Source organism: Stegastes partitus, unplaced genomic scaffold, assembly GCF_000690725.1.
Source record: "Stegastes partitus isolate 25-593 unplaced genomic scaffold, Stegastes_partitus-1.0.2 Scaffold529, whole genome shotgun sequence".
Lineage (NCBI taxonomy): Eukaryota > Metazoa > Chordata > Actinopteri > Pomacentridae > Stegastes > Stegastes partitus.
In genome coordinates, this window is record NW_007578260.1 from 223,797 (window position 1) to 237,318 (window position 13,522).

At 40.8% G+C, this 13,522-nt stretch overlaps 1 protein-coding gene across 1 annotated transcript in view; it reads right to left on the reverse strand.

The window, feature by feature from the left end:
* The window catches only part of ablim2 (actin binding LIM protein family, member 2), a 134,323-nt gene that overhangs the window by 119,647 nt on the left and 1,154 nt on the right, over positions 1-13,522 (reverse strand). The gene's annotated exons all lie outside the window — the stretch shown is intronic.

Genomic DNA, 13,522 nt, shown 5'->3' on the forward strand with positions numbered 1-13,522 from the left:
TGTAAAGGAAAAGGCCAGAGGGAAGACAGGAGGAGATGGCGTAGGAGGAAACTAAAGGAAATAGACGGAGAAAGAGGGAAACAAATGGACATAAGAAGAAAAATGATGAGAAGAGTGGTGTAAAAAAGAAAAGAGAAGAAAGTAGGAGGGGAAGATTTTGTTCTTTTTTCTTTGCTGTTGTTGCAGAAAGTCCTTCCTGCAGGATAATAGGTGTGTTTAGAGCTTTTCCTCCACTGGCAGACAGAATATTACACTTTAAATGAGCACACAGCAATGTGAGTAACACTGGTGAGGCACAGACAGCGATCAATCACAACACAACACACACACAAAGTACACACACACACACACACTCAGGAGAAAGTGAATTGATGAATAATTCACTGCGGCTCATTGATCTTCGGGTCTCCCTCCTTCTCTCCACATAGCAGTAATGTGAGCCAGGTTTAAAGTGCACAGTTAGCTCCGACGCTAGCTGCGCACATTCCTACGATGCATTTGAATAACACAAAGGACAACACGTCCCGTTTCCTCCAAACAATCCCCACAAATAGCTCGGCGGGGCATGTGTTCGTCGCACTAAAACTGCTGAGTTATTATAGAAGGCTTACATCATAAACCGCAGGGCCTTTGAAACCCAAAATACCACGAGCTGCAAGAGAAAGAGCTGAAGAAGACAACATTTTGACAGCATGAACATGTCTTTGTCTTCTTTTCTGTTATAACTTTCACCACCGTTTAGTGAAGGAACCACAAGTTTTCCAAAATGTTAAAAGGAAATGCCGCCTGATGCTACGATCAGTATCACTGTGCATCATTTCTACGACAACAGGACTCGTTATGAGGCTATTATGTCATCACACATTTCGAAAAAAAGTAATATTCAGTTTTTGCGGGAGTTTTTCAAATCTCGCTCTGGCCTGGTGATGGCAGCAGGGACACTAATTCTAAGTTATTTTCCTTTTACCTCTAACAATATGTAATAATTGCCGATTTAATCCTACGCCAATCTGCCATGTCTGATACATGCAAAGTATAGATTCAACTGCAAATCCCCTGACGTATTTCACCAAACGGAGAGATCCTGTAACAAACAATGTGGCTTCGCTGTCATTGAAAGCCACTGTGTTACATTTCTTGCTTCGTCTGCACATTTCTTCTGTCGCTTTCCTGCTCATCGATGCAATTACAAGGCTCGTGTCACTACACAGTGTGAAGATCCATTCACAGAAATTCATCAAAAGAGCAAAATCTCAAAGCATGATTAGATGGATGTCGTGCACGGATGCATGAGCTCTGGCACATTTTTGCTGTCTATCTGCAGGCTCACCAGCTATTATGTGGCGTCTTATTAATATCATATTCGTGGATAATGTCATTAAGTTAAATTTATTAAACATAAACATGTGGAGGTAATGTTTAAAATGAGATAGGTAACACTAGCAAATTTAGCTTCAGTGTCCTTTGTCCATGGAGCCCCAGGTTGTTCAGTTTGCTCCGCTTGTGAAGCTGTTACTGACTGAATTTTGGGTGTTTTATCAGGTAGAAAATCCAAAACAGCCGAGGTCTCAAGGGTTCAACAGAGTCCTCGCAAAAAACAGATGGCTGATGGCATAATCACTGCTTGCGTGGTTAATGGGTGAACTACTGTCGCCGAGGAACTGGCCTCACACTAGCCCAGCTGAGACCATGGCTGTTCACAAAATCACTCTTTATTGAATAAGCCACTAAGTGAACGAGTGAACAAGGGTGTGAATTCGGATACAGACCCTGCTAGTTCTCATAGCGACGTGTTTGAACCATGATTTCTGTCTTCAAACTGTATCTCTTTTGTGGAACAACTCATTCTCAGACTCATATAAAAATGAGTTTTGTTGCTCTATTTGTAGCTCTCCAGCCTATTTCTCAAAGGTCAAAACTATCACAACGGTTTGCTAACATAAGATCTGCAATGATTTCCTTCATCCCCTCTGAGAAAACCACCTGATCAGGGCAACAGTTCACTTTGCTTTACCCCACCAGGGCCATTGCTTTATGTAGAATTTAGGTTAAAAGTCATACACTGGTACCCGCAAATACAGTAAAAGGTAAATAATACATAATTTGCACCATAGAAATGGTAACAACAATGGTAGTAGTTCCATAATAGTTACCTAAGTCTTGGATATGACTCTTTACTAATCAAATTTATTTCATTCTTAATAAAAAAATCTCTGTTCCTCAAATAATCTTGTATATTTTTATATCTAATATTTAAACTCCTAGGCATCAGCATTGATAGTGGTCTCAAACATAAAGCGTTTCACCTTCAGAAAACCACAAAAGGGCCTAACAGCAGGTGATTTCCTCAAAGACTTCATGTCCTTGTCATACTTTCTACTGAACGTTCCATGAAAGTTTTAACCTTTGAGACTTTTGCAACATTCCCGACCTTTCACCAATGACCGTTCCAGTTTTCCTACCAGTTTGCTTGTTATACCTACAAATCAAGACAGGTTAACAACATTAAACTAACTGTACCAACACAAAAACAAGGAATCGAAACATCATGGATAAACCAAGTCATTGTCAATGATAGGTTGCCTCTAGATACCCAATAATACCACACAAAGTCTTTCACACTGGCGAAAAATGACTAATTAAGTCTACTCTGCTAAGGTAAATTCAAATCCATCACAGGCCTGACATTTCCAAACAACCCACAAGGTTTTTAAAGTGAAAGCAGTTCAAGGAGTTCAACAAGGAGAAGCGAGCAAGTGCAAGCAAGTGAGGTCAACAAAAGAGATTGGTGTCATGTCTGCAGGGGTAATATTAGAGTGTGAAAGATTCATCAATGCGAGGGTGAAACAAGGTGGTCCAGCATTTTATCCACCTGAGGTTCCACCAGGACGCCCCACCGTGGAACTATTCCGTGAACCTTTCTCGCATGGCGGCATCTCACAACAATCATGACAGTATACGATGTGGTGGGAAAAGGCTTGTGAGCTGTCTTGCTCAGCCTGTGGCCACCCAGAACTACATGATATAGTGGAAATGATTTCTGCCAATCCCAGAGAAAAGCTTCTGCAGAATGGAAGGTTTTGTCGGATTGCAGATGAGAGTGCAGCCACACGGTGAAAGCTTTAGCGTGTCGTCGATCAAACAATTCGAGTCCTCGGAATTTTGTCAGCTGCATTCTTTAAGTGCTGAGGCAAAGCAGATTTCATTTGATCTATTGGTAAAGAGAATATTCTTAATTATTCATAACAGTGGCACATTAGGAGCTCTGCAAACTGAATAAGACGTTTGTGTGTCAGCACATACATCAGGGCGTATTAGCCTCTGCTTTCTGAATTCTGTATGAAGGTTCTGAAGATTTCTAGGTCATTTCTGGAGAAAGTTACAAAAGCAGAGCTCACTCCATTGAGGACACAAACGCTTTCTCTGAACCCAACAGAGGGATGACAAATAAAAGGAAAGGACTGAGCGGAGAAATGTGAGGAATGCAGATGCTTCTGTGCAGAACACAAGCACTCAAAGAATGAAGATGTTGCCGATCGTATGCTTTTGCCTTCAGGGTCACCAGATGTCAGCCCAGCTGTTCAACAATGTTGCTAACTTGCATGTGACAAATCATGTGCGATGGATACCAGATTCCACTCCTCTGCATTAAGTCGCACCGAATCGCAACAGAAATCATCATTACAGGATTTTCGCAAAACCTGCAGGTTGAGTTCATAGGTGGCAAGACCACCTACGAGACCTCAACTTGTCATTTAAGTTCACCCAATAATTTTGTCAAGCACTAAGCCCACGTGGCGAAGCTTCACAAAGACTTAGGGACAGTTTGTTTCTAGCTATTTTCAGCTCTGAAGTATACAGTTTCAGGAAACAGTAAATATCCAGATGGTCATTTAGAGTCACTTTAGCTGCTGCACTCACACCAACCTGTGTTTTTCCATTTGCATGCGTGCCAGTTCTTTCACTGTTTTTCACCCTACCAACAACTGCATGGACACTTTTCCTTACAGAGCGGCTCGTTTAACTACATTAATCCAACATGCTACGGCTGCTTGAACACTGTAAGCCCGTAAACGCAACTCCGTGCACTGCATCGCACGGCTCCCTGCGAAATGCACGGCTGACCTTGATGGCTGCCGTCACACCTAAATGTCACACACTCAGCACGTTCAGTTAATAGTGAGCTGCATGCTGCATGCTGGAGCTGGGAGGTATGAATAAAGTATGACAGAATGGATATTACGGCTCTCTGCAGAAAAGCAAAAAAAAAAAAAAACGCCTTAGGGGTTGGTTTCCTTTTGAATGAAATGTCACATGTCTGATGCAGCTTCATACTGCAACTCACTAGTAAGACAGATATCAAGAATCCTGTTTTGCTTTTTTTGCTTCCAGTCTCTTGTTTCCAGACATGCATATAATTAGTGGTTGACCTTTGTGGGGTTTTTTTCAGGACCAGTATGGATTATTAGTAATCAAGAAAATCGCTAACCTACATTTTAAATCAATATCTAATTGCATTAAAAATTAAAATCTTAGAATTATACCACCTCCAACACAGAATTCAGCCTTTCATTTGTTTATATTTACTATAAGTTTAGCGAAAAAAAAAGAGCATTTAACCTTTCACCTTCAGCGTTTGCATCTATTACTCACGATGAATAACCAATAGGATAGTGGGTGGTGCACTGTTTGAGACAAGAGTTGTGCATTAAATCCAAAGAAGCATGTTTTGAAATTTAGCAAAAATTGGTTAAAAAGGCTATTGGTTAGGGCTGCAAGGTGGCTCGGTGGTTAGCACTGTTGCCTCGCAGCAAGAAGGTCGCCGGTTTGCGTCCTGGTGGGGGCACCGGAATCTTTCTGCGTGGAGTTTGCATGTTCTCCCCGTGCAGTGTGGGTTCTCTCCGGGTTCTCCGGCTTCCTCCCACAAGGTCCAAAAACATGTTGAGGTCAATTGGTGATTCTAAATTGTCCGTAGGTGTGAATGTGAGTGTGCTTGGTTGTCTGTCTCTTAGTGTGGCCGTGCGATAGACTGGCGACATGTCCAGGGTGTTCACCCTAAGTCAGCTGGGATAGACTCCAGCCCCCCGTGACCCTCGTGAGGATTAAGCGGTGTATAGATAATGGATGGATGGATGGGCTATTGGTTACCAATAATTGCGAAAAATGCTAAATATCGGATGAAATAATCATCCAAACCAATAAACAGTCGACCGCTAACCAAGGCTTTTGTTCATGCTAAACACACAAAAGACATGTTTTCCACCCATTATACTGGCTAAATGCCAAAATATATATTGTTAATGTTTAGTGTAACCCTAAAATACAACATTCCATAGAAAGACAGCTAACCGTACATCCAAAATGAGAGGGCCAGAGCTGGTTTCTTATGAAAACTGTGATAACATTCCTACTGATGGTAGTTTACCACAGTACTGCATCAGCTTCAATCCAAAAACATCAGATATGCTCATCAAAAACTGAGATTTGACCAAACTGTTCCACCCTTGAAGTCACGTAGGATCAACAACATGCCGTTCCGGCCTTCATCAAAGGCCCTTGTAAAACAGCAGGCTGCAGGGAAATGTCACGAGCCCACACCACATTGCAGGCTTAATTGCTGCTCTGTGTGTGTGATTGTGTGCAGCCCCGGTGCAGGGGCTTAGCACCAGTGACCTCAGCCAGTATTTATCCCAGTAAGAAGAGCTGTGGTGTCCACTCCGGATCTGCCCACCACTTTTACTTCACCGCTGCAGCAGCATGTAGCAAGAGCATGGCCAAAATGGCTAGAAAAACGAAATTTGCAACACAAAAAAAACAATAGGCTTCCATCTAAGCAGGCATTTTATGACTTATTTAGATGCTTAGGTTTCAGAGTCTTGATATTGTATGTGTTGGTTCATAGTCACACTCTATTATTATTATTATTAGGACACTTGAAAAGAACGCCGCCATCATTATTGTTGTTAGTAACATCTGCACTTTTCCTAATGTATGCAGCAAAAAAAAAAAAAAAAAAACCTGTGAAAACATGTTTGCAGGCTGACAGCTTTGATCATAATTTACAACCCATAGTTTGTGAAAGCTTCACATTAGTCTGTCGGTCCCGCTTCACTTTTCTCTGCAATGGCAACAAATAATAGTTTTGGGAAGGAGCTGCGATTCAAGGAAATATGAATGTCAGTGCCTGGTTTGTCAATCAGCATAACTCCTACGTAGTTTCAAATGCAACTTTAGTAGAGATATTTTTATTACAACAACCAAAAATCTATATTTTGTACAGAATTTGTTAATTTACCTTGTTAAAATTTTTTTTAAAACATCAGTGTCTTCTGCAAATTTTTGTTTTTGCACTACTTTTTGTGTTATTAGCACCACATTTACACCCAGAATGATTTGCAGCATGTGTTTTTTCAACTTAAATAGCAAATGTATCGACTACGTTAGAGCTAGCATGTGGCTACAAACACTGACAAGAGATTGTATATTAGTATAAAAGATGAACGTAGCTTTTGGGTCTGAAAAGTGAAGCCAATGCAGAAAGAACTTAAAATTGCATTCTTTCTAACTGCCACCAGGGGGCGACTCCTCAGACTGACTATATAGAAGTCTATGAGAAAATGGTTCTACTTCTCATTTGATTTGTTACCTCAGTAAACATTTTCCTCATTAATTTATGGTCTCAATTGCTAGCTCCAAGACCTTTCTAATGCAGCAAGGTGTTAATTTTGTAAATTATGTTCCCATTTAGAGGAAAATAGGCAGTACAGCAGGGTATGTTTTGAGGATGCCTTGTGATTGACAGGTTACTAGGGATTCGCAAAGGATTGTGATCTGCAATCACATTCACTGCTTGCATGTTCAGTTTTAAAAGACCAACATGGTAACAGCCAAATGCTAAACTCAATGCTTTAAAACAGTAGTCCACAAACCAGTGGGTGATGTCACAGTCACTAGATCTGTCTTACAGTCTATGACACCGAAACCAAAGTGTGTTGATATCTTAGTCTTCAACTGATCTGAAAATGTAAACTTCTCTTGTTCTTTGAACGTTATACATTCATGAATTGTGGGAGTCCCAGGATGAAGCCACCACACTGTTGTAATCAGCACAACAGAGGAATTTGCATTCTCTCTACTTTAAAACTTGAGCTTGAAATTTCAGTATTAACTTCAAAAACTGTAGTTTGGCAAAAAAAAAAAAAATTGATTAAATTAGGAGTAAACTTCAGCAGCTTTCCAACACTTCTCTGTTCGTGTTGTGCTAAGAAACTTTGGTCAAAACTTTCGCAATCATCACTGGACTCCTTTAACAATGGCGTCATGAAACAGGGGAATCACTTGAGTGAGTCAAAAAGAAAATAATTGCTACAGTTTAACCAGCTTTTCTTCATGTCTTTTGTTTAGGATCACTGAAAATTCAATAACGTTGGCATGAAGTGATTAAGATAACATAATTAGACGATAAATCCACAATAGATGATGAAAATGATATTTAGCTACAGTCCTTATCATAACCTCCTGCTGACAATTCCACATTATTATGGAAAGATGAACACAGCTGGAGGGGTATTCATGGTTTCGGCACAGTAAAAAAATAAAAATAAAAATACAGACAGCAACCAAACTAACTGCCTGCCCATTATATACATCCAATATGGAGCACACTGAATGGCCAATATCATGCTGACCTTGATACACATTTACACTCTGCATGGTGCTGCCAAGTCAATTTGGAGCAAAAATCTCAGAGGAACGTCTCGAGGACCATCATAAATCTATGCAACCAAGAGTTTACCTTCAATTAAAGGCAAAAAGGGGGTTTGATTCAGAACTAGCAATATGTATCTTATGAAGTGACTGGTGAATGTATACTCTCATACATTCACATAGTGAAACTGCTCACATGTAAACACATATATCATCGTTCTTTGCACACAGTGAAACACACACGCCCTGGAGGCACATGCCTTTGAGTGCAACACTTCACTGCTGCACCTTCTGACTTGTGACACATTATTTACCTGCACAGAGGAAACCAGAACTACTGCAGCAGTGTCACAACCGACTAAATAAATCATGCATTTGTTTAAGTGTTGTGGGATGTTGTATTTGTTTACAAGGTAGTACGTTACCAGGGTTCCCAGTGAATAGCTGGTAATACGTAAGGTTAGGTGTGCAGAAGCATCAATGCAGTGTTGGTTTGGATCTTTCTGCAGGATTTTTGTGGGATTAGTTACTTAGTTTGTTTCCAAATATCAATCTCACATCTGTTCAATAAAGGTTCAATAAAGAGCTTGAGTCAGTGTATTCAGCAAGGCTTTGTACAAAGTTCATACATACAACATGTTCTAACTTGTGTTAAAAAAAAATGGCAAAAAACTATTACTAGTAATATAAACAGGCTTATGTGTTGGATCTACAGTATTTCTGCCCCAGGATTTGGTCTTTGCAAACAAGCTAATTGCACAAAATGTTAAACCATGTCTTCAAATTCTAATACCACTAAAAGCAATGAGCAACCGACACTAAAAGGCTTTGCTGATTTTCACTTAATTTTCAGTCCAACCCCAGTTCATTCCAACCCAACATCACAGATTGAGAAATTACAAGACCCAGGACTAACTTCCAGCAGCCATAAGCTGTTTTGACTGGACAATAATTTTCATCATCTCTTTTTGGGTGTTTTCCAAAGCCTTAAGGCTGCACAGATCGATTTAATGTAAGCTGTATCGATCCCAGCTGAGGCAGTCGAGAGGATATCACCGACAGGTCGGCTGGTTCGCACCGTGGACTTCCAATGCACACAAACAGGCAGAAAACGGCATGAGAAATAGCATTGATCGCAACAGATCTCTCCTTATGTGACCCGTGGCAGTAATCTGAGCTGGAATTAACAATTCTCCAATCATCCATTCCCATTAGTCACTGATAATGATTCCCTGTGGTTAAGGGGCTCAGTGCTGTCAATGTGTCTCAGTTAGGGAGATACCTGGGAGCTAGACACGAGGCCTGTGAATAATCTCATCTGGTGTAACGCCTAACTTTCTTCTGCTGCATACATAATATTCAGCAAGAGATAAAGTGCGAACATAGCTGCGTTGAGGAGGCCAAGGAGTTCAGCATTGTGTAGTCACTATGGCAACTTGATCTTATCATGTTAAAAGCATGGCTGTAAACGCTGATAGCACGGTATATGTCAAAAGACCAAAGATTGGGAGTGGATAGCAAATGAGGTTGAATCATGCTTTGGTTGTTTTTCTGCCTGAGACAAGATAACAAATGTTGAGTTTAGGTTGTTTAAGCTCAAAAGACTGCAAATAAGCAGGTATCAATACTATCTCAATTTGTCAAGTGCCATCTGTGGAAGCTCCAAAAGTAGCATCAGACACAGGAATCACATCTTGTTAAGGGGAATATACCAGGATGCATTAGGCATAAAGTTGTTTCTTGCTTAGTGCAGTGCCCCCTAGTGGTCAAGTGACTCAAAATTGGTTGGAGATCTTGACGAGGTCATCCTGAGACCATGTGCCAAGTTTGGTGTCCGCACAGTGAAGTGTTGCTTGGATACACCCTCACTTTGTGTCGTGGCAACTTCATGACTGAATTTGAAGGGTTTCGCAACAGAGAAATGGTTTAGCAAATTTAAAAATCAATGTTTCGTGAGGACTTGTCTGAAGATGATCTGTGACAAATTTGGCAAAGCTCTAACAATGTTTATGACCACTGAAATGGCAAATGTAGTCCGCATAAATTTAGTCGACTAAAAAGGTCCTATGTTTGGGATCTCCCAAGATCTCTACACACATAACCACTTTTACAAGGCCAACACATCAAACAGACTTAGGGCAAATGCAATTTTGCTTTTTGTTTTCCACTGTTGCTGTCTGCAAAAAAAAAAAAGAAAAAAGTAAACATTGTGTTAACTAGGTTGACATGACAAGTTGACTTTTCTTGACCTCCCTCAAGGCATTATTTGTTTGAGGCAAACATGTTGGCTCAGACAATTTTTTTGCTTGTTATAGCGCCCCCTAGTGGTCTAATCCTGCAAAATTCTTGTACTTCCTTAAAAAGGGCCTCGAAGTTCAAGACCCAAGTTTGGTTTCACTCGATCAAAGCGTTGCTAATATACGACCTCACGTCCTATTTTGGCAGCTTCGCCTTGAACACTTTCGATAATCAAAACTCCATTTGTTAACTTTTGTGAAGCTTGATCAGCAAATCATCTGAGTCGACCTTGGTACAGACAGGGGCCTTTAAGAATCTTAAAACTTTTTAATAAAATCCAATGTGGCAGACATTGGGGTGCATCAGGTGCTTTAAACTTGTTTTTTCTTTTAAAAAATCAAGCACAGGATTCAAAATGAAGTGCATACTCACACCTCCAACTTTAACCCATTGGAGGCGCTAGAGTGCTTGAGGTACAAATATGAAACCTGGTGAAAACAATCGGGGGACTGTCCTCGGTAAGTGTGCCAAATTTCATTACTTTTTGCTACACAGTTCTAGAGCTGCTGCCTGAGAACCCACATGCGAAAGAATAAAGAAGGTAAAGAAGATGTATCGGAAAAGGTAGTAGCACTATGGATGCCTATGCAGCTTTGCCGCTTGTCCCCCAATTATATTTTTCCAGAACTGTAAGATTGCAGACCTGCAGATTGATTACGCTGCAGACTTTCTCTCAGGGTGTGTTCGTCATGCCAAGCCTGTTCTGAGTGGTTTATTTGAACTCCAGCGCACCACTCCTCTGGATTGACCTTACAAACAATATCAACTTCTAGAGGCACTGAACAACCACGCTGTAAATGCAGATCTAGTCTTTTTAATTCGTATTTTATCACACAGATTCTCTCAGACGATGGCAAGTCAATTACACTGTGTGTCGAGAATCAGGATGGATCAGAAAAAGGCAGCCTCTGAAGTGGAGAAACTGTTGAAGTTATCAGTGACGAATCGGTCAATATACAGTCGATTCACAAAATCCGTTAAACATATTTGCAGCTTTTGTTCAAGTATCAGAGCGGGATTAGGACTTTACAGCTGGAGGATTTTATCATGTAAAAGTGTGGCCTATCAGACAGGGACAACTGAAACCTGCGAATTTGCATAGCCAGCCAATAGAAACAGTGAAGCACTGTGGGAAAATCATCAAACTATCGAAACTGCAGCCTCGCTCTCATACAATATTTGTATGTTTTATGATATTGCATTACCTCAGACTGAAAATAAGGCATTTAATTAATCTCAAACCTCATGCACAAACAAACCACATGATAAGAACTCGCAGAACTGTATCTGCAAGCGGGAAAATTATGCTCACAATAGAGGATTTCTGCTCTGTTTGGACAAATGTGGCCCCTGGAGCACAGAGCGATGACAAGTGCAAGCTTGACCCTCCCTGTGCACTTGCAACCGCTCAGCACTCACTCGCTCATCGAGCTGACTTTTGAGACTTTGGAGAGTGGCTGGCGTCTCACAGCCTCCAGTCTGTCTGTTACCCCCCTGACCCATATATATCACACAGCACGTTCTTCACGATGCATATGCTGACATTTGTTACATTTTGTTAAGTCACTGGTAACTCTCAGTGTTTATAAGTGGTAGAAAACTACATATGGGCATGTTAAATTATGGCTTTTTGCTTTATCTTGAAGCAGGTACCTTTCATTTTTCTGTGGGGACCAACAGTGTTCCACTATATTCAGTTCAATTCAGTTTTATTTATATAGCGCAGTTCACAACATATGTCATCACATAGCACTTAACATAGTACGTTGAAGACCTTATGAATTTTAAACTGAGAACCCAACAATCCAAAGTTGCCTTTGGACTCCCTCAGCAAATGTGGGAAGGAACCAAAAAAAAAAAACCCAGTAGGAGGGGAATAAAAAAAAAACCCCCAACAGAACCAGGCTCAGCAAAGGCTGCCATCTGCGGAGGGGTTGGGGTGGGGATAGTAGGATAGCAGATAGAGAGAGAGTCCATATTGGATGGACCAGACGTGTTCAAGATGTTTGGTTAATCAGCTGCAATTACCAATCAACACTGAACCAATCAAAGGAACCGAGACACAATCTTTTTGTGTGCACTAGTTTTAAAGATTAATTCAACACCACAGAGAACCAACTGAACCCATAATGGATTAAGATCAGCACAGTGATCAGCAAGTGATCGGTTAAAAAAAGACCAGGATTAGGAGGCAGGCCTCGGTGGGCACAGGAAAGTGATGAAAGAGGACAAAATGTGCAGTTCAGTCCTGTGTCCCTCTCTGAACTGAACCTGATAAAAGGAAACAAGCCCAAAATACAATTTCCCCAATCCACCGAGATAATCAATCACCAAAGCACATTGCCAAAGTTCCTTCACTGCTTCACTTGGAAGCAAATAAAAACCAGAGAAGCAGCACTGTATAGACGCTTGTTATCAGACACTCCCTCCGTACGGACTGATGCCCACAAACACACCGAGGGGATTCTGTTTATCATACTGGACCAACATGTGGAGACCAGCTGTCATCGCACACAGGTGGACATTCAAAATGAAATTTTCTGCTCAAGTCACACGTCCAGCCAACATTCTTCAACAGGTGAAGAGGTCAGACTCATACACGAGGAATCACGAAGAAAGGTCCCAAACAAACGCCGTCCCATGTTTGTTTTTCACGAGCAGTTTACAACGGAGCGCTAATGAATTTCTCCTGTCTCGAATCCCAGACACACTGCAGCATTCTCATTAGTAGCTCCAACAGCCCCGGGTCTGCTCATTAAAGCAGGGCTGCTCTCTGTACTGCAGGACTACATGGATTATAAGGGCCAAATATCTGTTCTTACTAATACTGACCTGGCTTTTGGCTGGATTGCATCAAATTCCAAGTTTGTACATCAGAAAATCTGGCAAAAACATTGAAAGAAATATCTGGGAAATTTCAATTTTAAATTGTTTTGGTGGAGGGGAGGGAGTAGTTGTTCAATTCAGAGCTGATGCTACATTCTCGGGGAAGAATCGGGTAAAACAAAAAAAACAACAACTCCTGTTATTCTGGACAGGGCGTTCTGACATTGTTCCAGTGAGGATGAATCATGAAAAAAAATCAATATGATCAAGTTATAAAAGTGCATATTGTTTGTGAAGCTAAATAAAACTGCACATATGGACAACGAGCTTGATTTGAAGTTGCTTCATTTGATTTGTTTCAATGCCACATGTGATTTAATTCCTGTCAATCTGCAGCATTTTTCCTCCAGTTAAACCTTGTTGTTGTCAGAAATCTTTGATATCTCCAATACAGAATTGCAACCACTGAGCTGCTTGTATTTATGTTTCAAATGATATAACAAAGTATTGTGTAAAACACGTGCAGTCTGCATACAAAGTGAGTAAATGTAACTCTTGTGAATTTGAGTTTACGCACGATGACTGACGAAAGCAGATTAAATCACTCCTTGGTTGGGCGTTCTCATTTAAACTCAGGCTTGAAGAGACAGTTTAGTTTTTATTACTTTCTGACTTTAGCACATTTCTGGAA